The sequence below is a fragment of the Danio rerio genome, chromosome 14, assembly GCF_049306965.1.
Source record: "Danio rerio strain Tuebingen ecotype United States chromosome 14, GRCz12tu, whole genome shotgun sequence".
NCBI classification, from domain to species: domain Eukaryota; kingdom Metazoa; phylum Chordata; class Actinopteri; order Cypriniformes; family Danionidae; genus Danio; species Danio rerio.
Genome location: NC_133189.1, coordinates 36,916,065 through 36,941,522, shown reverse-complemented (window position 1 = coordinate 36,941,522; position 25,458 = coordinate 36,916,065). Strand labels below are relative to the sequence as shown.

The following is a 25,458-nucleotide window of genomic DNA, read 5'->3' as shown; positions in this document are numbered from 1 at the left end:
TGTTTACGTCTATACTCTCTAACAAAAACAATTGAAGCTAAGCTTGTTTAGTTATGAAGTTGAGAGTGATTGTGAACTGTAAAGTCAATGTCATGCAAAGAAAAGGGAATAGGTTAAACTGTGGTCCATCAAAGCCACACTCTAAAAAAAAATTCCGTAAAAAAACGGTAAAATGTACTGGCAGCTCATTACACAAATATTTTACCGTAAATTAAAAACGGAAAACTTCTGTTAATTGACAGTGTGTCCACATTAAAAAAACTACAAAATATCTGTTTTTTGACGGTTAAACTACTGTAAAATAACGAAACATTTTATAGTAATTTAAGGGTTTTCTATATAAAAAAACGGTTATTTTCTGTGTTTTTAAGGGCATACCAACAGTAAAAAAGCGGAAATATTTTGTGTTTTAATAGTATACCTATTGTAAAAAAACAGACAGATTCTGTGTTTTAATAGTATACCTACTGTAAAAAAACAGACAGATTCTGTGTTTTAATAGTATACCTACTGTAAAAAGAGGACTTTTTTGTTTTTTAATAGTATATATACACAGTGAAAAAAATGAACAGATTCTTTGTTTTAATGGGATACCTACTGTAAAAAAATTATTATTTTACTAATTTAATGCTCTTCAAGCAGCATAGAAATGGCAGTTGGTAAGGATAAACATATACATATGGGAAATACACTATTAATGGTTTACCATAGTAAAAAAAACATTTATTCTATACTGTATGTGTAAAGAAGCAGTAAATAGTTTGTTAACTGTGAACTTACAATTAGTACAAAAACAACTTTGCAATTAAAACAGATTCTTTAATGAATACAAATCATTTGAATTCCAAATAGCTAGTTATACACACAATAATACATATTGACATGTGAATCACACAGTGAGAGGTCTTGGCAAATAATCTCATAGCAAATTAGTTTTAAATGTTAGCTTTAAGATAATTGAGGACAAGTGGGCAAATTACAAGTACTTTACATTAAGAAACCAGGTTAAACTGCAAGATGGCAGGAAACAGACGATACAACTGGGTCTTCTTCCGCTACAATACTGATACTTCAATGGCTGTAAAACAAAAACAAAAAAAACGAAAAAACATTACTAATGACATTTCACTTACAACTGGGGTGATTCCTTGCATGTCAATAGTTTACACAAATGGAAGTTTTATCATCATCTTCTTGTCTCACTCTTGTAATTTCAAGCCTGTCTGACTGACATACTTCCACAGAACAAAGTAGGAGAAATAGGAGCAACATTCTTTAAAATATGATATTTTGTGTTTTGCAGAGAAAACAAAGTCATACAGGTTTAAAATGTCAAGAGTGAGTAAATTATGAATTATCAATTATTCAGTTTTGGGTGAGAAATCACTTTAAGATTTTTCAAAATAAAGTGTAGGTACTTTTGACAATATTCGGAACAATAATGCAAGAGAGAAACAGTAATATAAACAAACTATGCTGGTAACACTATAATAACTACAGGCTATGATTCATTTATGAAGCATTAGCAAATAGTGAATTCATTATCTGTTAAGCATTGACTCTAAATTAATAGATGTATATATATATATATATAATATTATATTTAATATTGCATTATTTACAAAACTTCTTCCAGTTGTGGCCTAATCTGTGAGGATTATTTATGATATATAAATCCTTATAAACGACAGTTAAAGGCTCAGTATCAAATGAACATTCTTATCTAAACAGTCTTATCTAAAAAATGTAATTACTGTAAATATGAAACCTTGCTGAATAGCTGGAGTGCCAAAATATAACATAAAACTGGATAAAACAACACTAAAATAATTTAATGATATTACGATGCAACATTTCAGTGTTATTTAGCTATGTTTAAACTGTACAGTAATTTTATTTTAGATAAGATTTATTTTTCATTTAATACAATAAAATGAATTTCATTTTTAGAATATAACTGAATCTTTAATTGTGATTTATAAGGGGATTTACAAAGCATAAACAATCCTCACTTTAGGCTACAAAACTGGATGAAGTTAACAAAAGCACTTATTAAAATAAATATTGTATATACTTTATATACTTATTTTTTGTTCTTTATTCACAAATATAACTATTACAATTCATTCATGTATTTTCCTTCAGCTTAGTGTGTACTCACACTATGTATAGTTGCCTTAAACCAGGCCGAAGCACTCTTGTCTTCCCTCCCGTCTCCCCTGACGTCCCACACTCACATTGCATTCGAGCCTGAGCACTCTTACATCATCGATGATGCGCTGTTTAGTTTAGGAAGTGCTCTCAGCACGGAGGAGAATTCTTTAGTTATATTGTTTTAGTCATTTGGGATGCAGTAACACGCTGTCAAATATTTCGCCGAACAGATCAGCCACTTTTGATGTTAATAAACAATCATAAATTCCTTGTGCTGCAGGAATAGGAGGTTTGCTAAAGGCGCAGCTGTGGTGCAGTAAGGGGTTTGCGTTCATTGAACAGTAATAGTGATTAATTTATCCAAATCAAAGTCCCTTGCAAACTGTCATAGATTAAAGACACAAACCCCTCACTGCACAACAGCTGCACCTTTAGCAAACCTCCTAGTACCTGCAGCACGTTGACTTTGATTGTTTATGAGCGTCAAAAGTGGCTGATCTGTTCGGCGAAATATTTGACTGCGTGTCACTGCATATTGAACAACTAAAACGATATAACAATATAAAGAAATCTCCACTGTGCTGAGTGAGAGCACTTGTTAAACTGAACAGTGCATTATTGATGATGTAAGCATGCTCAGGCTCGAATGAAATGTGAGTGCAGGTCGTCGGGGAGACAAGCACGCTTCCAGTTTCAAGGCAACTGTGCATAGCATGAGTACGCCCTTGAAAACACCCATACACACTTATATACAAACACACTCATACACTACAGCCAATTTAGTTAATCAATTTCCCTATAGCTTATGTCTTTGGACTGTGGGGGAAACCTAAGCACCCGGAGCTCTACTTGCTGTGAGGCAACAGTGCTAGCCACTGTGCTGCCCAACTATTACTATATGCCTGAATAATAAGATATATAAATGTTAGTTTGAATAGTTTATTAACCATTTACTTGCACATTCTGAATGATTAGAAAAAAAATACACCAACTATTCTTAAATCACTGGTTTGTAAATAATGCTATACTAAATTTAGTAATGAAAAATTAATCATTAACAAAATATAAAAACAAAATCATTAAGCACATTATAGATGTGCTTATAAGTCAAGATTACAGCATTTGCAGCTGTAGTTATAAACTGTATACTAAGGTCTATTAATGTAGAGTTAATGCTTAACAGAACTTTTTGCTAATGCTTAATAAATTAATCAATAGTGTTTAGTTATTATAAAGTATTACTGGTGTGCTTAATTACCTTTAAATCTTCCAAGGATTCTGAAAGTCTTTCTGGTCTGACAGGAATCGAAGGAGTTTAGATGGTATGTTTCTGCTTGGTGCTCTTTTTTCTGCTTTGGACCTACATTCTGGATAGTTACTCAGCATGCTCCTGTTGTAAATACAACAAACATGTATCAACTTACTTGTCTTATAAAAATGAAATAAACTTAAAAATGTAAAAACAGACCTTCATATAAACTCCAGAGTCAGGGCTGCTTCCTTAGGCTACATAATGTTTAGCACATAAGAGACTAAACATGTAGCTGACCACAATTAGGGGACAGCCCAATGATCTTGTTATTGTGACTGTGGACTCTTCTTCTGAAAAAAAGAAAAGTGAGTTGTGTGTTGAGTCTTTTACACGTCCACATGGAAAGAACCTATATAAACATATGGTTTAATATAGGTTTTGATTTAGGTTTTTGAAATATGTGACAAATATAAAATTGGCCGTTTTCCTATATTACATGTACATATATGGGTACATATATGCACACCTATATGTTAAATTATTAATATTATAAATAATATTATAAATATTATAATTATTATGTAAAATTATTCAAATACATGTCTGCTACATAATTTAAAAGAAATTAAAATATATATATTTACTTAATCAAATATTACAAGAAATAATTATAGTGCAAGAACAAAAATAAGGCAAAAAAAAAAAAAAAACAATAAAGGAAAGAAAACAAAATTTAAAAAAATGACAAACCATTTTGTTTTACATTTCTTTCTTTTCCACTATCTTTATACAAGAAAGAATTGACCTTGAAAATGTTTCAGGAAAACGTGTAGACATCATAGCTTTCCATCTCCTCTCACTTATTTGCCATAGTTAAATTCCATAACATGCCAATAACATGTGATACAAAAGTCAAGTGGAACATACATAAGTTTTTCGCATTTTTTAAGTTAGTTCTTACCCAGAGAGCAAACCTACGTTAAATTAACATTGAATAAATGTTAAAACATCAATCAAACTATCATTGAAACAACGTTAAAAAGTCACCACTGATTTTTAGGCAGTTTTCCACCCTGAAATAATGGTAATTCTATGATGATAAATAGACAAAACTGTCCCAAAATCAGCATTTATTCAACCAAAATTAAATCTTTTTTTTTTTTTTTTTTTTACAATGAACCCAACATTAAATAAAATGTTAAATCAACCACACTATCATACAATTAATGTTAAAATTTAAATTAGATTTTTAGCCAGTTTTGCATCCTGAAATAAGGGTAATTCTATGATGATAAATAGACAAAACTGTCCCAAAATCAGCATTTATTCAACCAAAATTAAATCTTTTTTTTTTTTTTTTTTTTACAATGAACCCAACATTAAATAAAATGTTAAATTAACCACACTATCATACAATTAATGTTGAAATTTAAATGAGATTTTTAGCCAGTTTTGCATCCTGAAATAATGTTATTACAATGACGCTAAATAGATTAAACGGTCACAAAATTAGCATGAAGGCCTAGCTCACCATCAAGATGCCCACATTGAAATTGTCTCTCTCATCATCAGGTGGCTAAGAGAGAAAAGAAAAGAGATTCAGCAGTGGACCAGTTATTTCCTTATCACTTTAAGCAGACATTACCAAAATAAAGAACTTGTAACATTTCAAATGATGCAAAAATAAATAATAATAATAATAACTGCTTGGTTTATTTAACAGATTACAGTAGCAGCTTAAAAAACCCAGATAAAACACCCACATCAACCCAGTACTTTTTAGTTTGAATACATGTTAACAAAATTCTAAATAACTGAAGCAAAATGTGTTCATGTAAACACTTAGTAAAAATATAGGTACAAGAAATTGGTTTTGCCAAATAATAAAAATAAAAGCATCAATATAAAAAAAAAACCCTGACCATTTTACCTCTTAAGCTTGAAAGTTTACTGTCATCCCCTGTACTAAGTACAGATGGTCCAGCACAACTGCCCGAGTTCTGAAAGAGCAAACACATTCTTGGTAAAATGACAATAGATGCAATGCTAAATATAAATCATTTTTTATTTTTATTTTTTGTATTATTTATAAAAATGCAGTACTGACCAGTCAGCATCAATTTTTACACCAACACACCTACAACAAAAATAACACTCATTCAGTTTGAAACATGCAACGTAGTCTACTTTTATACTTTACATACTTTGTGAATAATAAAAAAATGAAAACATTTAAAACCCCAGCTGTATTTTATTTCATTTGTCTATATCAATTCAAATTTAGTTTGGATTGAACGTAAGATTTAATATTTTTATTTAGATTGCTGTGAAAATGTACCTGTACCTTGTACTTATAACCAAAATTACAGAACCTGGAAGTCAACAAAGCAAAATATCAGTGAACCTTATATGTACAAAACACTTAAAACCAAACAGAAAAAACGCTGAACATTTTACCTCTTAAACTTCAAAGTTTACCGTCATCTCCTGTATAAGGTACAGAGGGTCCAACACAACTGCATGAGTTCTGAAAGAGCAAACACATTCTTGGTAAAATTACAATAGATGTAATGCTAAATATAAATCATTGTTTATTTTTTTGGTTAAAAATGCAGTACTGACCAGTCAGCATCACTTTTTACACCAACACACCTACAACAAAAATAACACTCATTCAGTTTGAAACATGCAGCAGGTAGTCTACTTTTAAACTTTAAACTTTGTAAATAACAAAAAATGAAAACATTTAAAATCCCAGGTGTATTTTTATTTAATTTGTCCATATTAATTTAAATTCAGTTTGGATTGAATGTAAGATTTAAGATTTTAATTTAGATTGCTGTGAAAATGTACCTGTACCTTGTACTTATAACCAAAATGACAACATAAACATAAAGCAAATCTTATATCATATATCAGTGAACATTATATCTACAAAACACTCAAAATCAAACAGAAAAACCCTGAACATTTTACCTCTTAAACTTGAAAGTTTACTGTCATCTCCTGTATAAAGTACAGAAGGTCCAGCACAACTGCCTGAGTTCTGAAAGAGCAAACACATTCTTGGTAAAATGACAATAGATGTAATGCTAAATATAAATCATTATTGTTATGGTTAAAAATGCAGTACTAACCAGTCAGCATCAATTTTTACACCAACACACCTACAACAAAAATAACACTCATTCAGTTTGAGACAGTCTACATTTAGACTTCACAAACGTTGTGAATAATAAAAAAAATTAAAACATTTAAAATCCCAGGTGTATTTTATTTCATTTGTCTGTATTAATTCAAATTCAGTTTGGATTGAATCTAAGAATTTACCTGTAACATGTACTTATAACCAAAATGAAAGAACCTGAAAGTCAACAAAGCAAAATATCAGTGAACCTTATATGTGCAAAAAAAACTGACTCAAAATCTACATAAAAAGATTTCATTTGCGATAACACCATGTGTAGTTCACTCTATTATCAAGGTTTCATTCAAATAAAACTCCTGATCTCCTAATAGTAAAGAAAGTATTATTTGCTATAATGAATCGAACTGACAATTAGTTTGAAGAATTTTAAGACTGTGGAAGAACAACTCATCTTTATATCTTCATATTAGCTGCCCTTGAGGTTCTTAAAAGTGAATAAATAAATATCAATGACAGTTCAACTCGACTACAACAAACATTTAATTGTGTGCTTTAAGGTACACGTTGTAGGCTATTTGAGGCCGAAAACGCATGACAGTGTAAACACTATAAATACTTTTAAATGTCACACACTTACTGTATCACTCTGTTATCTCTGTACACACAAACACACGTCGCGAAATGCGGAAGTTTTTTTTTTCGTTCCATTTGGCGAGCGTTATTAAATTCCATAACATTCTCATCAGTTCTTGCTTCTTATTTGCGTCTATTACCCCAGTTTGTCGCGGGATGAATGAAATGTTCATGAGTTAAAGTGAAACTGCCGAACTGCAGTTAAAGTCAGGCATCCTGCTGATTTGATTCAGAAGGGCACTTGTTTGTCAGACGGCTCACCTGTCAGGTATACATCCGCGCTAAAATGTCAAAGTATGAAAGTCACCCATGAGCTGCAGCTCCCAACCCAACGTTGAGAATAGATTAACGGCGATATATATTTTTTATCGCGCGATAAGTCTCGCGTTAACGCAGCACGTTAATGCTGATAACGGCCCACCACTAATAATAACTTAACGAGTGTGTATTTCCCCTCATACCGAGTTACAAATGCAGTGGCGCCCCCAGAAAATTTTCTTAGGGGTGGCCAGAAGAGGCCGCACCAAATCTTGGGGTGGCACACAAAAAAATTATGAATTCAATGTAATGTTAGATTTTTGTTTTTGGTAAATTTAATAATGTAGTTTTTATACATTTAATTAATTCTTCTTGAAATATTGCTATTTATTCCTTAAAGTAATTCAGGAAGTACATGTGCAAACCAAATAAAAATCTATGTTTAGTTTAAAAACACTTTTCATATATATATACTGTATAAATAACTTTTTACGTGCTTTTATTGTACATCATACGGTATATGCCATGTCTAAAATTAATGAAGATTAATGAGTTTATTATTCCCAGTGATGGGTTGCAGCTGGCAGGGCATCCACTGTGTAAAAATGTGCTGGATAAGTTGGCGGTTCATTCCACTGTGGCGACCCTGGATTAATAAAGGGACTAAGCCGAAAAGAAAATGAATGAAAGAATAATGAGTTTATTAATAACCCAAACAAATAAACAAACTGAACAAAAGGGATTACTATACACACTCACTATACCTAATAATATCATTTATCCATATTGCTTTTTGAGCCATTTTATTAATGCAGCTTCTTCTATTGATATACTGTACCTTAAGGTAAATATTAAATTGCCATTGCTGTCTATTGAAGGTGTATGCGTGCTGTCAACGACGATCGGGAAGGGTAGTGGCGGTTCTAGTTTAAATGACACCCTGGGCGAACCACCCAATACACCCCACCTCCCTTGAATTGTTAGATTTGTTATTCAATAAATATAACAATTTATTTATATTTATTTTATTATTATTTATATACAATTATTATTCTGAATAAATAACAGAAATCAATCCTAAATATTACTGGAAAACAACAACTGGAGTGATATGCCAAGATCACTTAAGAAACCTTTTGCATGGAAATTAATTATGACAATTCTAAAGAATACAAAAAAATGTATTACAGAATTATCTGTGGTCTTAGACCAGATCATGGCTGAGAACTCATGTTATGAAGTCTTACCTCCCTGACGCATTATCCCTCCTTTCTGCTTTAAAGGCATGCTTAGTGAAAGTAACATCATCATCATCATCATCATCATCATCATCATATTATATAAACTTTAGTCGACTTTCACCTCTGCACAAAATTCTGTTACTCCGTTTCACGGCGCATGAGCGGCGCGTATTTTGTCGGCGTGCATGCAAACAACCAACCGGGATTCACACAGGAGTGCGTGAGGCGCGCGGGAATGGTTTTCTGCGCGCATGCGTCAGTTTGCTTTCACCAGCATTCAGCATTGAACCAGCACCAAGGGGGAGAGACAATCAATCAGCTACGTCAGTAACACCAACAATAATTTAGTGGCTGCATTTTATTTATTTAAACATTGGGGGTTTATAAGTACATTTAAATCAATAATGTCAACAGCAAAATTATATTGGGGTGGCCACAGGGGTGGCCAGAGTTTACCGAGGGGTGGCCGTGGCCACCCCTGGCCACCCCTTGGGGGCGCCCCTGTACAAATGCCTCCAATTCACGCGAGTCTAACTTATAACTTAACGTTACTTAAAAACCAGCAAAGCTGTTCCACTGAAACTCGGTCACACAGCCTTAATACGTCGGTCAAACTAAAGCTAACATTTGATAACGTCAGTAAAAATATGAAATTAGTTATTAATATGCAAACAAACACAGACGGTCAGGTGTTACGAGCGTTTGAAACACGTTGACGTTAGTGTTCATTAAAGGTAACGTATATCAACCAAACTACACAGTGTCACAAACTTTGAATGCTATCCCTTGTTCAATGCACTGTACAAAGAAAACATTTATATTTCTATTAAATAATTAACATACCTTTCACACTCTCACAGACAAGCTGACGTTTACCGTTAATCCAGTCAGACTCACGCAGGTGCAGAGGGAGTGAGTGGGTGATTGGGACGTCACGTCACTTCCCGCGCACGGCAGTTTAGAAAAATACGGACAAACAACTGTAAATGAACAGATACCATATTTACTGATGAGGAAAACGCATAAAAAGGTAAAAAATCATTAGGTAAATGCTTGTTTAAATTACATTTAACCACTCATAGCTCAGTTTGATCTTAATGTAATAAAGTCTGATCTTATTAACAATATTAAAAGTAATTCACTGCTGTACTTTCCATGGGCACTTCATACAAGACAAAATCATTTTAAATAACGATAAAAAGGTAATAAAGCAGTCTTTTAACTAAAATATTGTTATATGTTTTATTAATCGTACTTACCAGGGAAAAAACAGAGGAAGAAATATGTCCCGATGTCCATCAAACGCTGTCTGAGCTGCGATCCCCTTCCCACAATGCAATTCGAAAATGTATATAAACGGAAAAACACCCGTAATACGTGTATACGGAAAAAATCTGTTAAAATATACAGTCATTTAACTGTTATTTTACAGATTTTTTTTACAGTGCAGCTCTAGTCTTTATAGTCTCATTTATACTTTAAATCAAACAGTCATAAGATTGTATTATCTAATCTGTTTATATGATGTCAGTGAATGGCAGAGGTTATGCAAAAACAAATACATATTGCTATGATTAGATGTTTTCTTACTGCTCATTTCTCACTATTGTGTTTTTTCTTGTGTGCTAATTTACTTATTGAGAGAAAAGTGAATTGCACATAAGCACTTTCAGTAGTGCGGACAGTGTCTGAATGAATTTTTAAAGGGATAGTTCACCCCAAAATTAATTTACTCACCCTATGTGCTTTAAAATCTGTTACAAAAGCGCTAAAACGTTCTTTGTTCTATTTTACACAAAATAATATATATTGAAGAATGTTGGAAACCTGTAACTATTGACTTCCATAGTAGCAAAAACAAATGCTATTTAAGTCAATAGTTACAGGTTTCAAACATTTTCAATATATTTGTATTTAATAGAAGAAATGCAAAACTCAAACTGGTTTAGAACAAGTGAAGTGGAGTAAAAGGCAGAATTGTGATTAACTATATTTTGCTGCAAAGCTAATTTCAGTTTAGTGCATTAGGCATAACATTTTATTTAGTCTCTTCTACTTTACAGGTGCAATGCGATCATGAGCAAGGCATTTTTTTCTGCAGTTCACTTAACAGCCACTGGTGTCGCTATTAATGATTGTTCTTGAATTCTGCATATACTTTAGCCCCTTTAAGGTTATTGCCTTTTGATATGACCCATAAAACACCTCAGGCCAGTGGAGAATAAAGACATCAGGTCGATTCAGTCACAAAAAATTATAATTGTGACTCAACATCAGATAATTAAAGAGGACCTATTATGCAAAAATAGCTTTTATAAATGCCTTTTATATATTGTGTGGCAACAGTCTGTGATTATAACGGGCTGCTAATGGTAAAAATATATTAATTAATTTGTTTGTTATAATCACACTTCATAAAAATAGTATGAAAACACGCTATGACATTCTACCTTTCTACATGTCATCGGAGGGGGGAAGCCTCTCCATTAGTGACGATCTCTCCCTCATTAGCATAGGATATTAGTTTTGTTTTTCAAGCTGCCACTATGCTGACACACATGCATTTGTAGCTCCCCCTCTTTTGAAAAGAACACAGTTTCATTTGAATTTAAAGCGACAGTCACCAAATTACACAATTTGGATCAAAGCATAAAAGAAGTAGTTTCAAAGAGTCATACAAATGATTTGTGGGGTGTTTTGAGCATATTAGGTCCCCTTTAAGTCATTAATTTACAGAAACCAATATAGTTAAACTAAAACAATATGTGCACCAAATAATAGGTTCAGTTTCCAAGAAATCAAGAACTGATTTTAAAAGAAAAGGAAAAATGTAAACCTTCTTGAATGCAAATAAAAATCATGTTCAACTAACAGATACAATAGATGCCATTTAAACAGAACATGTCATTGCATTTAGAAATGCAAGAAGCATCACTCAGAAATGGATTTTAAAAATCCATCCTTGGCCTAGAGTAGTGGTTCTCAAAGTGGGGGTCGGGACCCCCCGAGGGGTCACGGTACAATGAAGGGGGCTCGCCTGGGGATCTCCAAAAATCTATTTATTTTTATTAAACCATAAGAATGACCTTATTTTATCCATAACCTACTGAAAAGAAAAAAATAGTCGTTATAATTACTACTGTATATAGTTACTATGGTAGCTTATAACTACTAGTTCTATTGGATTGCGATCATTGGGGTAATTGCATTATATATAAGACAAAACAATAGCATCAGATGCAGCAGATTGATTTTAAAATACCAGATTAAGCTTTCTGGCACATTTACAACACTGACATATATTTTAAAAAAATTCAACGAAGAATAGACTTGGGTTTATTGGTGTGTGTGCGCGCCATTGCATGCAAGGTTTCTGTAATAACCACTTTAGAAGATATTGGGGGTCGCAAGTCACTGGCATTGTTGTTTTGGGGGTCGCGGGCTAAAAAGTTTGGGAACCCTGGCATAGAGCACCTGGGTATGCAGATTTATTCCACTTGAGCACCTGTGAATGGTAGCTTATCACCCTTAGAATACTAGTTCTGGTTGGTCCACTGCTTTGGAACTGGCATTGATGAGTGGCGCTGCATGCAAAAGTTCTCTTACTTTGACACTGCCTTCAAAAAACATGGCGCTCATGTGCGAGGCACTGCATGATCACTTGTGTGATCATAATGGTTATGCACATCCATCAAGCATGTGTTTAAATAGAAAAACAATGGAAAAGTAGCACACTGAACTGGAAAAACCGGCTCTGTATGGATGGCTCCTTATGGTGTTCACATTATTAATGCAAGATTGAGTCTGTCCTGATGTTTGCAAATATCCCATCCCTAAATATAACATTTTTTTGAGACTTTGGGATGTAATGATGAACCAAGAACTGGTTGAAAATTGATTCAAATATGAGATGATTCAAATCAGATGAGATGCCAAACAAATCATGGAACAATTAAAGTACTGTATATGAGTGAATCTCTGAGAAGAACTGACTGTCTTTAGAACAATTTACACAGCTTTTTCTTTCCTGTGAACAATCCATTATAAAGTTCATAACATTCATAGGTACAACGCTGTTTGTTTACAGCGGTAACCCAGGAAACACTTTATATCAATGCTGTTCATAAGCACAAACTGCTGGCAGAGTGTCAATTTGCTTCTCATTCCGCTCGTCTGCTGTTTCCTTTAGAAATGTTTTATGTAGTAAGCCAATATTTAAGAACATTCTGTTTTGCCTTGAAGTTTGAAACTATAGAACCTAATTTAGATTAAAAACTCCTAATGCAGCATGTATAGGTACTGCATCTTGATTTGGTTGCATATCATTTTAAATGGAAAGAGCTTTGTAACTTTTGTTGTTGGTTTTAACTTATTTGATTTGGCTTTTGTTTTAAAATTTCACGACTCCTCAAATCAAACCTTGAGTCCAGTTATTGGTTAAAATCTTTCTCTGACTTCATTCATATTTTCTAGCCATATGTGTCTTATTTAGGGCTTGATAAATATCAGTCTAGCGCTGTACTGTAATTCAGGCCAGCGGTGCTGAATGCTCAAGGGCACATGACTACAGCACACGCTAATTAGCCCGAGGATGAATGCCACAGGCTCCGGACCAGCTGAGCAGGGCTTGCAAGTCTTTCATATTTTCTTGCAGATGAATTCATCTCCAGGGCAGATGCGGTGCCAAATCAATAGGCATCCAGAGCATAATTTAGAGAGGCTTCATTAATCACAAAGCAGCAGAAGCCTATGTTTTTTTTCTCATTTTTTTGTGCCCCGCTCTGACACCTGCTCTAATCTTCTTGGCATAGCGGCACCCCGACTGCTGCAGAAACATTCACTGATAGTGTGACTGGAGGTGGAATAAAAACAAGCTTCCTTGATCTGCTGGACTTATGACTTGTTTATAAAGGAATGCTTTGAACAGTGGCTTGTTTCAGTAGGTTAAATGGTAGACGTAACATTAAAGAGGAGACTCTGAACTTTTTGTTTGTATGTTGCCACCCACATTTTATGCTTTAAATGAGAGGAAACATTGATAGTCTGTAAATTAAGCAAAAAAATGCATTACTTCTGCATTCCTGAATGGAAGAATTGCATAATATTGCAAAAAGTACTAAGTAACAATATGTTATCCAGTTTAATAAACTGTTCTGTTCAAAAGTTTGGGGTCGATTGAATTTTTATATTGAGTCAAGTCAAGCTTTATCGTCATTCTGCAACATGTGTGAACATGTTGTGTCTCACAGAACAACAGTGCTACATAATTTAATCATAAATACAAAAACAGCACTGGATATAAGAGCTATTAAAAAAACCTATGCATAACTAACATATCCTGTACTATTAGATACTATACACATAAGACAGGTACAAGTACTTTTACATGAGAATGAACAATGTTGAGCAGGGTATTGTGCAAGAGAGCTATCAAAGGGGAATATTGTGCAAAAGTGGTATTTAAGGTTTAATATTGAGCAAGCGTTATTTAAGGTTGTATATGCAGTGCAACATGATTGTGGTACGTTTAAAAAAAACATTGTTTTCCTTGTTGAGTTCTTGTAAGATTGAGTTTAGATAAAGTGTCAGGTGCATAAGAGAGAAGAGTGTTTCTACAGGTGGTTTGTCAAGCCCACTCACATGTATAAAGCACATAATCTAAATGCACAATGTTTTCAAGAGACATGGAGTGATTAAGAAAGTGTCTGCAATGGGTTCAAGAGCACCGTTTTGTGGGCCGCGAGAAGTTGCTGCATTTGGACGCGCCGCCATCTTGGATACGGACTATAAGGTCCTTAAAATTAAGCACCATTAAAATGCTAAAATTCTCACCAAAGTTGCATTTGATAAATACAGTAATACCACTACCCTTCTTTGTCTTTCCAACTTTACTTTCTGTACAACTTCTGTCTAATCACAATAAAGCAAAACAAATTCCAAAATCTTTTTTAAAATAATAGCAAATTTCAGCATCATTATCTGTCACTTGACCCCATCAATATTATTCTAATAATAATATAATTACAATTTCATGGCTCTTTATGGAATTTTTCATAATTAGTTATTTTATTAATTTCATTGCTTTCTTGCTTCAAATACAGTTGAAGTCAGAATTACTAGCCCCCCTTTGAATTTTTTTTTCTTTGTAAAATATTTTCCAAATAATGTTTAGAGCAAGGAAATTTTCACAGTACGTCTGATAATATTTTTTCTTCTGGAAAAATTGTTATTTGTTTTATTTAGGCTAAAATAAAAGCAGTATTTATTTTTTAAAAAGCAATTTTAAGGTCAAAGTTATTAGGCCCTTTAAGCTATATATTTTCCTGATAGTCTACAGAAAAAAAAACATTGTTTTACAATAACTTGCCTAATTACCCTAATCGGATAATTATTCTAATTAACCTAGTTAAGCTTTTAAATGTCACTTTAAGCTGTATAGAAGTGTCTTGAAAAATATGTAGTAAAATATTATTTACTGTCATCATGGCAAAGATAAAAATAAATCAGTTATTAGAAATGAGTCAATTTAATACTATTATATTTAGAAATGTGTTGCAAAAAATCTTCTCTCTGCTAAACAGAAATTGGGGAAAAAAATAAACAGGGTGCTAATAATTCAGGGGGGCTAATAATTCTGACTTCAACTGTATATACACTTGCTTCATTAATTAATGCAGTTTTACTATTTACCTTTATTTATTATTTACTGAATAAAGATGTAACAACATAGCACACTGTAAGCTAAATAAATGAACAAATAATAATAAAAAAGCTGTAGAAAAGCAGATAATGTCTTAACAAATAAAGAACTTAACACAACACTGCTGTATTGTGACGTGACGTGGGATAATGGAGTGAGGCTACTTTTGCAGGTTTTATTAAACATAGTGGTCAGGCAAGCCGTGGTCAATACAGGAACAAACAGAAGTGTATGGGCAATCCAGAGTCATAGTCAAAATAACAGCCAATAGATTAGAAGGCAGGCAGCACACAACGTAAACAAACAAAACAAGCTCTAAACACGGAAGGCAAGGGAAACCGCGTCGTAATGTCCACAACAGTATTTCGAAACTACTTAGGACTTAACACACACACAATAAGGTGCTGTCTTTATAGTCCTAGTAATCAGTTCATGAGCGGCTTCAGCTGTGAGTGTTTGCAATCAGACAGGATCTAGGCCAGGTATGTGAGTGGTGCATGACTGGATCTTGTAGTTCTTTTGCTGGCAGATTTGTAGTTCTATGCAATACTGTGTGTTTACCAGCAATATGCACAGGCTGGATCGCTGGTAATCGTGACAACTGCAATATATAATTTCAAATATTAGTAATACACCTGTGAAAATCACCATGGAAAATTATTTCATAACACATTTGGCCATATTTTGTACATTTTTAAAGTTGAATACATTTGACATAGAAATACTTTGTAACAGAGCAACCTTCTTGCTGTGAGGTGACAGTGCTAACCACTGCGCCACCATGTCGCCCCCAAATGTAATTGATTGCCTACCATTTGTTTAGTAAATGTTTGGTAAAGGCTGCATAAGGACAGTGTGATTTTAGACAGCGTTCCACACTCCAGTTTACATCTTCCTCAACACTGACAGAAATCTCAGCGTGCAGCCCTAGAGCAAGACTCCATCTGCATTAGAGAGCTGTCACTCTGCATCGCGCCTTGCTCTCTGAAATGTTTGGGAATGTCGCGGGCCTGTCTTTATAGCTGTTCCCTCCACCTCGTCAATGACGGCCGCGCCGGTGAAGCAGCACGATTAGTGCTTTCTGATCGGCCGGCCGTTTCTCGCTTCAACGCCTTAGAAGACCCTAGTGCTTGTCAAAACAGCAGCCTGAAAACATGCCAGAGGAGAGAGGAAAATAATGCAAATCTGGCTTTTGTTTGTTTTGGAGAACAGTCATAACGTTTCAAGTGCCTCTCTTCACTTTTGTCAGCTTGCATAATAGTTAAAGGGGACATATCATCAGATTTTTTTGTGTGTGTAAGTGCTATAATCTGGTTTCTGGTGCATCTTCCAACTCAGAAAACATGAAAATAGAGCAACCCATTACCTTGGGTAGCACTCCTTTTCATATTTAAGCCTCCACATCAAAGTTCCTGAAAGCAAAGAAGGTCAAGGGGCTTCAGGATTGGCCAGCCCAGTCACCAGAATGAACATTATTGAGCATGTCTGGGGTAAGATAAAGAAGGAGGCATTGAAAATAGATCCAAACAATCTTGATGAACTCTAGAGTCCTGCAAGAATACTTTCTTTGCCATTCCAGATGACTTTATTAATAAATTATTTTAATTATTGCAGAGATGTATGGTTGGAGTTCTTTAAGCTCAGACCACACTGTCCACTGTTAAATACTGTTAAATAATTAAAAATCAAGGCAAGATCATATTTTATTTTGGTAAAATAAGCCTAATCTAGAGGCCTTCGCCTTTCATGTACGCCACTTCTGATACCAAATGATCAACTAGAAGTCAAGTTATTTTTTCCTCTTCCTAAAATTTATATAGACGACAAGACTTTTGTCAGGTAGTGTACATAATTGTTTTCACTTAGCATTCGGGAAAGATTTCTTTCCATCAACGTTTGATTTCAGTTTGGACATGTAAGATTTTAATTTACTATCTAAACGTATCTATAATTTTGGCTGCATGAGATTCACTTGTTTTGTTGTTTCTGCAGTGTCAGAATAAAAATCTGCTCCCTCTTTTGGAAAGCACCAGGATTTAAAGGGGTATACACAAAAATGCAGTGTTTTTGCTCACACTCAAAGAGAAGCTAATTTGCCCCGTCATAACAAATAAGTTATTTTCATCTGAAACTTCAAAAACACATTCTGGAGGCATCGGAGATGTATTTAACATCTTATTAAGGGTGGCATAATATGTCCCCTATAACAATTTTTAATGCTAAAGTGGGATAAATATTCATGCAGGAATTAATATTCAAGCAAGTCATGCTTATGTCACCTTCAAATGCAGAAGAGCACAAAGTTGCCAGGTGACTGATCTTAATTAAATGCTGTGACCTTAAAGTCTTCAAGAACCTGTGTTGATGTGAGTGAGCAGTAATCCAGAGCTCGGGAAGCCACTGAACTCAGTGGAAGTCAAAGCTACCCTCTAAGTTCCTGGGGAAATCAGCTTTTCCTTAGATGGCAATTTATAAATTATAGTTTGAACTGCTCCGATCAGAAGGTCACAGTCAAGGCCTTAGTCAGACGACCTGATTAACAGTGGCGTCATGTAAACAGACAGCAAACAATTTTGTGTTTAATAGACATCTAATAGACAGCGAAACGTAGACAGCTTGTCTAAAACAAGGCTAAACTTGGGCTGCCAGTGAAAATCTAATCCATCTAAGAATAGCCCAAAACTAGACCAGTCGTCAAATAGACAAACTAGAAAGACTTTATATGTGTAGTCATTCATTTCTGTTTAGTTGATGAATAGTCTAGTTTTAGCCTATTCTTATTGGCGTATTAGATTTTCACTGATTGCCCAAATTTAGCCTGGTTTTAGTCAAGATGTCTATTAGACATCTATTAAAAAAATGCTTGCTTTGACAGCTTGAATATTCAAAAATGATTTAAAAAAACTTATGATATTGAATACATATATATATATATATATATATATATATATATATATATATATATATATATATATACACACATTGCTAGTGCCAAAGGTGCAAAAGCTGTCACTGTGACTGTACTCTTTTAAAATGTACTACTTTAAAGGTTTTAATATGCATCTTTATTGGGTACAAATGTGAAAGTGTACCATTCCACTGACAGTTTTGCACTTAGTTCCTCAGAGTGTAATAGTTAAAAATGATTACAGCTCTGGTTTGTCCTAAGTTTGATCGTAAAACTGTGATTTAAAGAACACTTTATTATACGTTGTAGTCTATATTTTTATCCAACCCCATTCACCTTTAAACTTGGGAGTTACGCTTTCGTTCAATGTTGAATTGTGTTTGGATAATTTAGACATTTTATTATAAGATGTTACGTCAATGCAGAGTTCACAAAGAAGTTCAAGTCCATGAATAAAACAATTGATGAGAATGAAATGGCTGAGAGAGAGAAATAGAGGGAGTGAGTGACCCTAAATAACCCATTGTTCTGAAGTTTTCATATTATGACTGATGTCAGCAGTGGCCCAGTGATGGTTCTAATGGGATTTATGCAGCAATGCATTTATGGGGATTAAAACCCAATCAGTCTCTCAGTGTTGTGCATGTAGGCCACAACCACACATCCTCTAAATCGAGAATATTCAACCTCTTGGCCTTCCTCATCCAGTTCCTCTTCTCCATTTAGTTATAACAAAGCCTTTATTGTTGAGGATAATCTGCCATTTTGTGTTGAATATTTTAATTTTTATATCTGTTTCTAGTGTTTTGAGCACAGTATGTTGGGTATTATGTTGGAATGTGTCATAATCTCTGAAATAATCATTCATAACGAGTCCTACTGATCTAGTTATTGGTATTATTTGTTGGATTCTTTCATTACACTAATGGCCCGATTCAGAGGACATCAGTGTTTTTTTTTTGGAGGTGTGGGATTACGTGGCAGTTCAGGATTTTGGATTACAGGTCTGAATGGAATTGTTTGAGATTTAGAAATGCTTTTTTGTGCCATTTGTTGATATAAAGATAAGCCGCTTCGTTTAGTGTCATTTATGGACGAAGGCACCACTTGTATGTTTATGAAGTACAATAGGGCAATTGAGAGTGCAGTAACTTGTGTCAACTCTGGGAATTTAGCATGGAGATTTATCCACAACCATTGTTCTGTTTCTTATGTTTATGTTTTGTTTGCAAAGATTCTATCTTACCGTAAGTTCAAGTTAAATTAGCATTATTGGTTTTTACTCATGTTGTTCCAATTTTTAAACCAGTTTTTCTCTGCAGCATGTGTTTGGTTAGTTACTTTAAAAAAAAGTAATAGATTACAAATTACTGATTACTACTGGAAAATTGTAATCTGATTACATTACTAATTACTTCATGTAAAAAGTAATCACATTAGTAATTACTTTACTTTGAAGTTACTTTTAAAACATATCAAATATACCTATACAAATACACAATAAACTGCAGCTCTTTCAGTAATTAAATATTCACTGAAAAACATTACAATGGGTTGATCAGAACGGCTTGACATATTCAAAAGACTTAAATAGTTCACCCAAAACTTAAATTCTCTCATCATTCACTTGTTCCAAACCTGTTGTTCTTTTTTAACACAAAAGAAGAAATTCAGAAGAAAACTGGATACCTGTAACCATTGACATCCATAGTACAAAAAAGCACTGCAGAGTTTGAGTGTTTTGTGTTTTTCTGAAGTAATTAGTCTACCTAAATGTGAATATTCCATACAAAGAATGAAGCTGATTGGTCAGTTCTTGTCATATGACTCGTGGTTTTCAACTGTGTGCGCCTGGGAAATGTAAGCAAGTGCAATATGCACTCCTAATATGTGTGCAAGCAAAAGACATAATATGTGAATGGGTATATGCTTCTCCTCACATTACCTTCACTCTTGATCCTGTACAAAAATTCAATTTGGCCTTTTTAGGCTGAGTTAGGCCGTTGGTTTTTATTCGCCGGTGTCCTCCTTGATGACGAGTATTGTAGGCTTTCTGTTCAAGTGCTTGATCAAGTTGCTGGTCAAGTTAAAAACAGTTGAAAGTTCTTTAGAGACTGGACAAAGGCTGAATTTCACAGCAATATTTTAGTTTTATGCCCAATGAATTTAAAGTAATGTCTGTATTTCCACTTGAAGAAGCAGCCACTCTCGACAGCAACCATTTAAGCTCACGTTTTCCAGCAATTAAAAAAATAAGCGCATACATAATAACTGATGTTGCAGCAGATAACGTGATTTAAAAGATGCATTTATTTCTTCTACAAACTATATTTGTAACGTAAGTAACACAATAACATTGACTTTAGTAACTGTAATCAATTTACAAAAATGTAAAATGTGATTAGTTACATTACTGCTTTCCTCAAAAAATTTTATTAGAATGCAGTTACTGTGGAACACATTATATCCAACTCTGTCTGCAGCAAAATCTATATAATAAATGTCTCTTTTGGATATGTGCTTCTTTAAATGTTAAAATATATATTTTTCTCTTCTTTTTTAAATAACATGTTATAATTCATTATAAAATCATTAAATTGAAGTTTGACTTGATAATCAAGCATATTTAAAATAATACATTTTTAAAAAAATTCAAATCAATAATGTAGCAAAAGTTGGTGATAATGGCGTAGTGGTTAGTGTGTCGACCGATGGCACGCAGGTGTTCACGGTAATGTTCACTTCTTAAGGTCCTATGCTTATTCTTTGCCTCTCTCTATACTCTCTTCTGTCCTATTAATTAACGGTGAAAACAATGTAAAATAATTATAAAAAAATTATAATAATGTAGCAAAAATGTAAACTTATATGAGGCTTAAATACAAAAGACTAAAGTAAACTTTGTCGCAAAGTTAAAAATGCTACAATTTGCAGTGGATGCAGATGAATCTCCAAACATAAGCTTTTTTACTTTCTGCACCATCTTTATAAAGGTCAGCAAACTATGAAACACAGCATGACTTAAAGCTCTATTCTCCACTGCACCATCGAAAAGGTGTGATCACAGCTGGGGTTCACCTGAGTTAATGTGTTTCCCCACCATCACTTCTGCAGTGATGTTCAATATGACTAACATTGACTCAAATATTCAATCCAGCAGACGGACTTCTCAGATTTATTTCTATATATGAAAGAGGTCCGAAACTGATCTGAGAATATCACAACCCATTTTTCCTACTTTTACATTCGTGGGTCATATCCCATCTCTACCACATGGGAGAAAAAATATCAGAACTGGCTCATCATGTAATGTAAATGTGGCAAATGTAGACACACGCGCACACACACACACACACTGATTTCATGTGTCTGTAGTTTTGTGTTGAATTGCTTTGTCATAATTTGTCAATCACTCTTTCACTCCAAACCTTGAGGTAACGGTACTTGAAAGCAAATATGACTTTTAGAGATGAGACAGGCTTCTAACAAGGTCACATTCATAATGCACCTGATTTTGCAAGTGCAGAGGAGTTATTTTGTTCCTCTATGTCCTGCAGCTTAGTTTCATTATTGGTCTCCAGAGCAAGTATAAACCTTGCGGATACACAGGCGCTAGCAAGTGCATAATTACTGCGACAAGCATTGCTGCACAATGTCCAGTGATCCATGTCACCTGTGCTGACAAATATTTTGCCTCCATCTCGCATGACATTTGAAGTACAGCAGCAGTGGTTGAGATGTGAAAGCATCCCAGCACCTTGTTGATTTATGTACCTGTGTCAATGACACCCTGAGCAGCCTGCTCGCTCTCTGAACCTGCTGTGGATATTGTGCTTTGTTTAATTACACTTCCCCTCGGGCCTGAGCGCGTCACCGCTTAATGGGATTTAATTTTCTGCCGCAGAGCCAACAGAAGACAAGTTGTTTGTGAATTAGCGGTCAAGTCTCTCACTAAGTGATTGACAAGTATTTTGCTGTTATCAGATTAGGAGAATGACTCTCTGCTCTCCGAAACAAGTGGGTTCAAGGTATCTTGTTTTGGTTTCTCTGGTAATGGGTATAAATGGACGGCCAAGTCTGCAGAAGCACCTGCCCTTTACAAGTGATTGCTCTGTTAGTGTGGTTCACGTACATTTGTGAACACTGCCATCTGAGCCCTGGCGTTTCAAACAAGTGGCCCTGAAAAGATAGGTCTCAGTCCACTTGAAAAAAATAAAATAAAAAAAGGAAGAAAGAAAGAAAATGCTGGTGGTGAGGTGATTTTGTTTCTTAGACAGGCCCATAGCCAGGTCGGGTTCGGGTGGTTCACTGACAATGTCCAGAATTTGGCCCCTATAGGACCTCATTTGTCCCATTTTTGACAGTATTCCATCATAAATTGTGAAAATAACCAACAGAAGAAGACTTTAAGACAAATTTATTATTAATTATTATTTTGATTGACAAATTCTGACTGAGTAGATGTACTGGCCAGTTCGTTGTTTGCCAATAGGCTACAGTTTTGAATTTAAAACAAGTTTTAATAGATTCCTGTGTTTTGTTTTTAATGGTGGATGATAATAAAGTATGTTTTTGTTTTTCTTTGTAAAAAAAAACTCATTTAAAATTGTAATCTCATTGCATTATTAATTTGTAAAACTGTAATAAAGTAATACACATTTGTGAATAAGTACATTTTTGTAAACAGAAAATAATATGGTGGTGTCATAATGGTGCAGTGGGTAGCACGATCGCCTAGCAGCAAGAAGGTCGCTGGTTCGATCCATGGCGGGGTCAGTTGGCATTTCTGTGTGAAGGTTGCATGTTCTCCTGTGTTCGCGTGGGTTTCCTCCTGGTGCTTTAAAAGTCACTAAAATGCAGTATTTGAACTATATATATTAATAAAGTTTAGAAAGTTAAGGCGAATAACTGCAAAAAGGTCTACTTTTTGAGAAAAAAGAACCACCTGTTTTAATAGGCTAGCTATGAACTTGTTAAATACTCTTTTATTGTAGAGTTGAAAATTACAAGAATTTTGGAACACACTTTACAACAAGAGTTCTTCACTTTACGTATTTACAAACATGAACTAATAATGAACAGTACTCGTACAGCTTTTATTAATCATAGATCAAAATTAAAATCCAAATTCATTCTTTTTAATATTAGTTAATGCACTGTGAGTTAATATAAACTAACTAATTAGGCATTAGTAAATAGCAAAAACACTAGTAATTAATGGCTAACAGCATTTTAAGAGTACTGAATTATGTTAATATAACTTTCACTTCACAATAAAGGGTCAAATTGCCTTTATTGGCACTGTATTTATCACATTTTAGCCCTAATAAAGACATCTGAGTGATATTCAATGTGGACATAACTTTAGGACATGAGAATAAACTGTGTTTATTTTAGCCATATATTGCAAAACCACTTTTAGCCAATCTATTGCAAACCAATTAAACATAATTACTAGTGTGTTGTTCAGTTAATTAAATGAACAATGAATAAAAACAAATAATATACAGCTTATCAAATTGTACTACATGTTCGTTTAATCGTGAATGACGTGTTTGCTCATGCTTAACTGATGCGTAATTGTGAACAAGTTAATCATGATTTACAAGTTGAATTGAGCTTAACTAATGCATAATTCGGGTACCTAAACTTGTTAAGTTAACCATTAATTACTAGTGTTTTTTAACTAATGCTTAATTGTGACCAAATTACCATTAATTATTGCTTAACTATTGCATTATTTTGAACCCTTAAAAAGTATTACCAAATAATAAATGAACAAAATAAATAATAAAAATGTATTAAACGATCAAATAAAATACTAATAGTACACAAAATAATCAAAATAATTAATTAAATAAAAAATAATAATAACCAGTACTGTTTAATGTAAAACTGCTGAACTCATTAAAATAGAACAGTGATGATGTGATTTATGTGGCAAGAAGGATATTTGAGACAGCTTGTCGTTCTTGCATCGGGTGGTTGGAAATCCTAAACTGCCTGCCGTAGTTCAATAAAGAGGTCAGTAACTGAATACCATGCTTTAAATTGTAGTTCCCATTGGTCACTTGGGTCCAGATCCTTTTCTCCTCTTCCAGATCTTTGGCAGCTTATAAATGGCTGAAAGTCTATATCTTGGCTGCAGTGCAAATTGAGGTCACATGACTAATAATCACATAACCCAGGACTTGAACCTTTAATGGCACAATTATTCTTTTGTTACTGTGTAAGAGCCAAGATGCCATCCATCCAGTCTGTGTAGTCCTACTATTTAAGGAGTTGAGTGAGATGAAAATAGCTGTGGTTGTGACTGTGTGTGTGTATACAGTATGTGTGTCACATGTTATTAGCCTGTTTTCTTCTGCAGATTAGTCACAGTCTGATCATGAACAAATTAAAGGTGGCCGAATAACAACAGGGAGGTAATAAAGCCTAACAAGGCTTGAGAGGATACATTTCACCTTGAAAAGTTCATTATGGGTCAGTGGAGGGAGAATAACTCCTTTTGCTGGAGGTTGAATATGATGTACAGAATGAAGCAAAGCTCAGGTTTAGGTCAGGACTTTGGGCCACCATTACATTATTTTTATCTTTTCAGCTTTAAGGAACTGTTTCACTCTGTTACCCATGTGACAGCGGCTCGCTGACTATGTCTACATGGATGTTTGTAATCTAATTATTTGCCTTAATCTGAAGTCAATAATATGTTTAAGGTGATTACACAAGTCGCTTTTTGAATGTCCCTTTCATGTTCCTGTTTTGTGTGTTATAGTACATAGTTCGATTAATGTCATTATGTAACCATTTGACACTAGTTTCCTTCAGCATTTCACACAAACGTTCAAGCTTATCAGTTCAGCTGTTAATTTCTCACACTGTGTGTAAACAGATGACGGCGGATACAAATTCTCAAGCAACAAGCCACCTTGAGTGCCATTGTATTCTTACTTTTCATTCATGACCGCATGATGAACTCTGAGGTACTGAATGAAAGTACACGGTATGGTGAAGAATTCTCAGCATAGTCATCATTTCCCAATTGCACCAAAAAAAAAAAAGTACTCTCTATTGGTTGAAGCCATTCTCATTTGTTTGTCATTAAATGTCTGACAACTGCCGTGTGTGTGTCCTGTCGCAAAATGTAGTGAAAAATACTACAAA

The 25,458-nt window shown here is 34.1% G+C and overlaps 1 protein-coding gene and 1 long non-coding RNA gene across 19 annotated transcripts in view; one reads left to right on the top strand and one right to left on the bottom strand.

The window, feature by feature from the left end:
- The window catches only part of fgf13a (fibroblast growth factor 13a), a 232,435-nt gene that overhangs the window by 4,919 nt on the left and 202,058 nt on the right, over positions 1-25,458 (top strand). The window contains exon 1 of one of the 10 annotated variants that reach the window (XM_073921374.1): positions 9,655-9,716. The exons of the other annotated variants lie outside the window; for them this stretch is intronic. The gene's annotated coding sequence lies outside the window, so the exon portion shown is untranslated. Of the gene's footprint in view, positions 1-9,654; positions 9,717-25,458 lie in introns of those variants that run through there. 10 annotated transcript variants of the gene reach the window in all.
- Positions 412-10,023, bottom strand: LOC141377541 (uncharacterized). 9 transcript variants are annotated; one of them, XR_012389816.1, is made up of 14 exons: positions 9,946-10,023; positions 8,693-9,666; positions 6,737-6,770; positions 6,544-6,573; positions 6,383-6,452; positions 6,029-6,058; positions 5,864-5,933; positions 5,751-5,778; positions 5,514-5,543; positions 5,337-5,406; positions 4,938-4,982; positions 3,623-3,756; positions 3,413-3,544; positions 412-1,078 (listed from the first exon to the last, which is right to left on the bottom strand). It is a non-coding gene; the product is annotated as an uncharacterized lncRNA (long non-coding RNA). The 9 variants fall into 9 exon arrangements; XR_012389815.1 differs by having other exon boundaries at positions 9,530-9,666; XR_012389821.1 differs by having other exon boundaries at positions 801-1,078; positions 3,623-3,753; positions 9,530-9,666.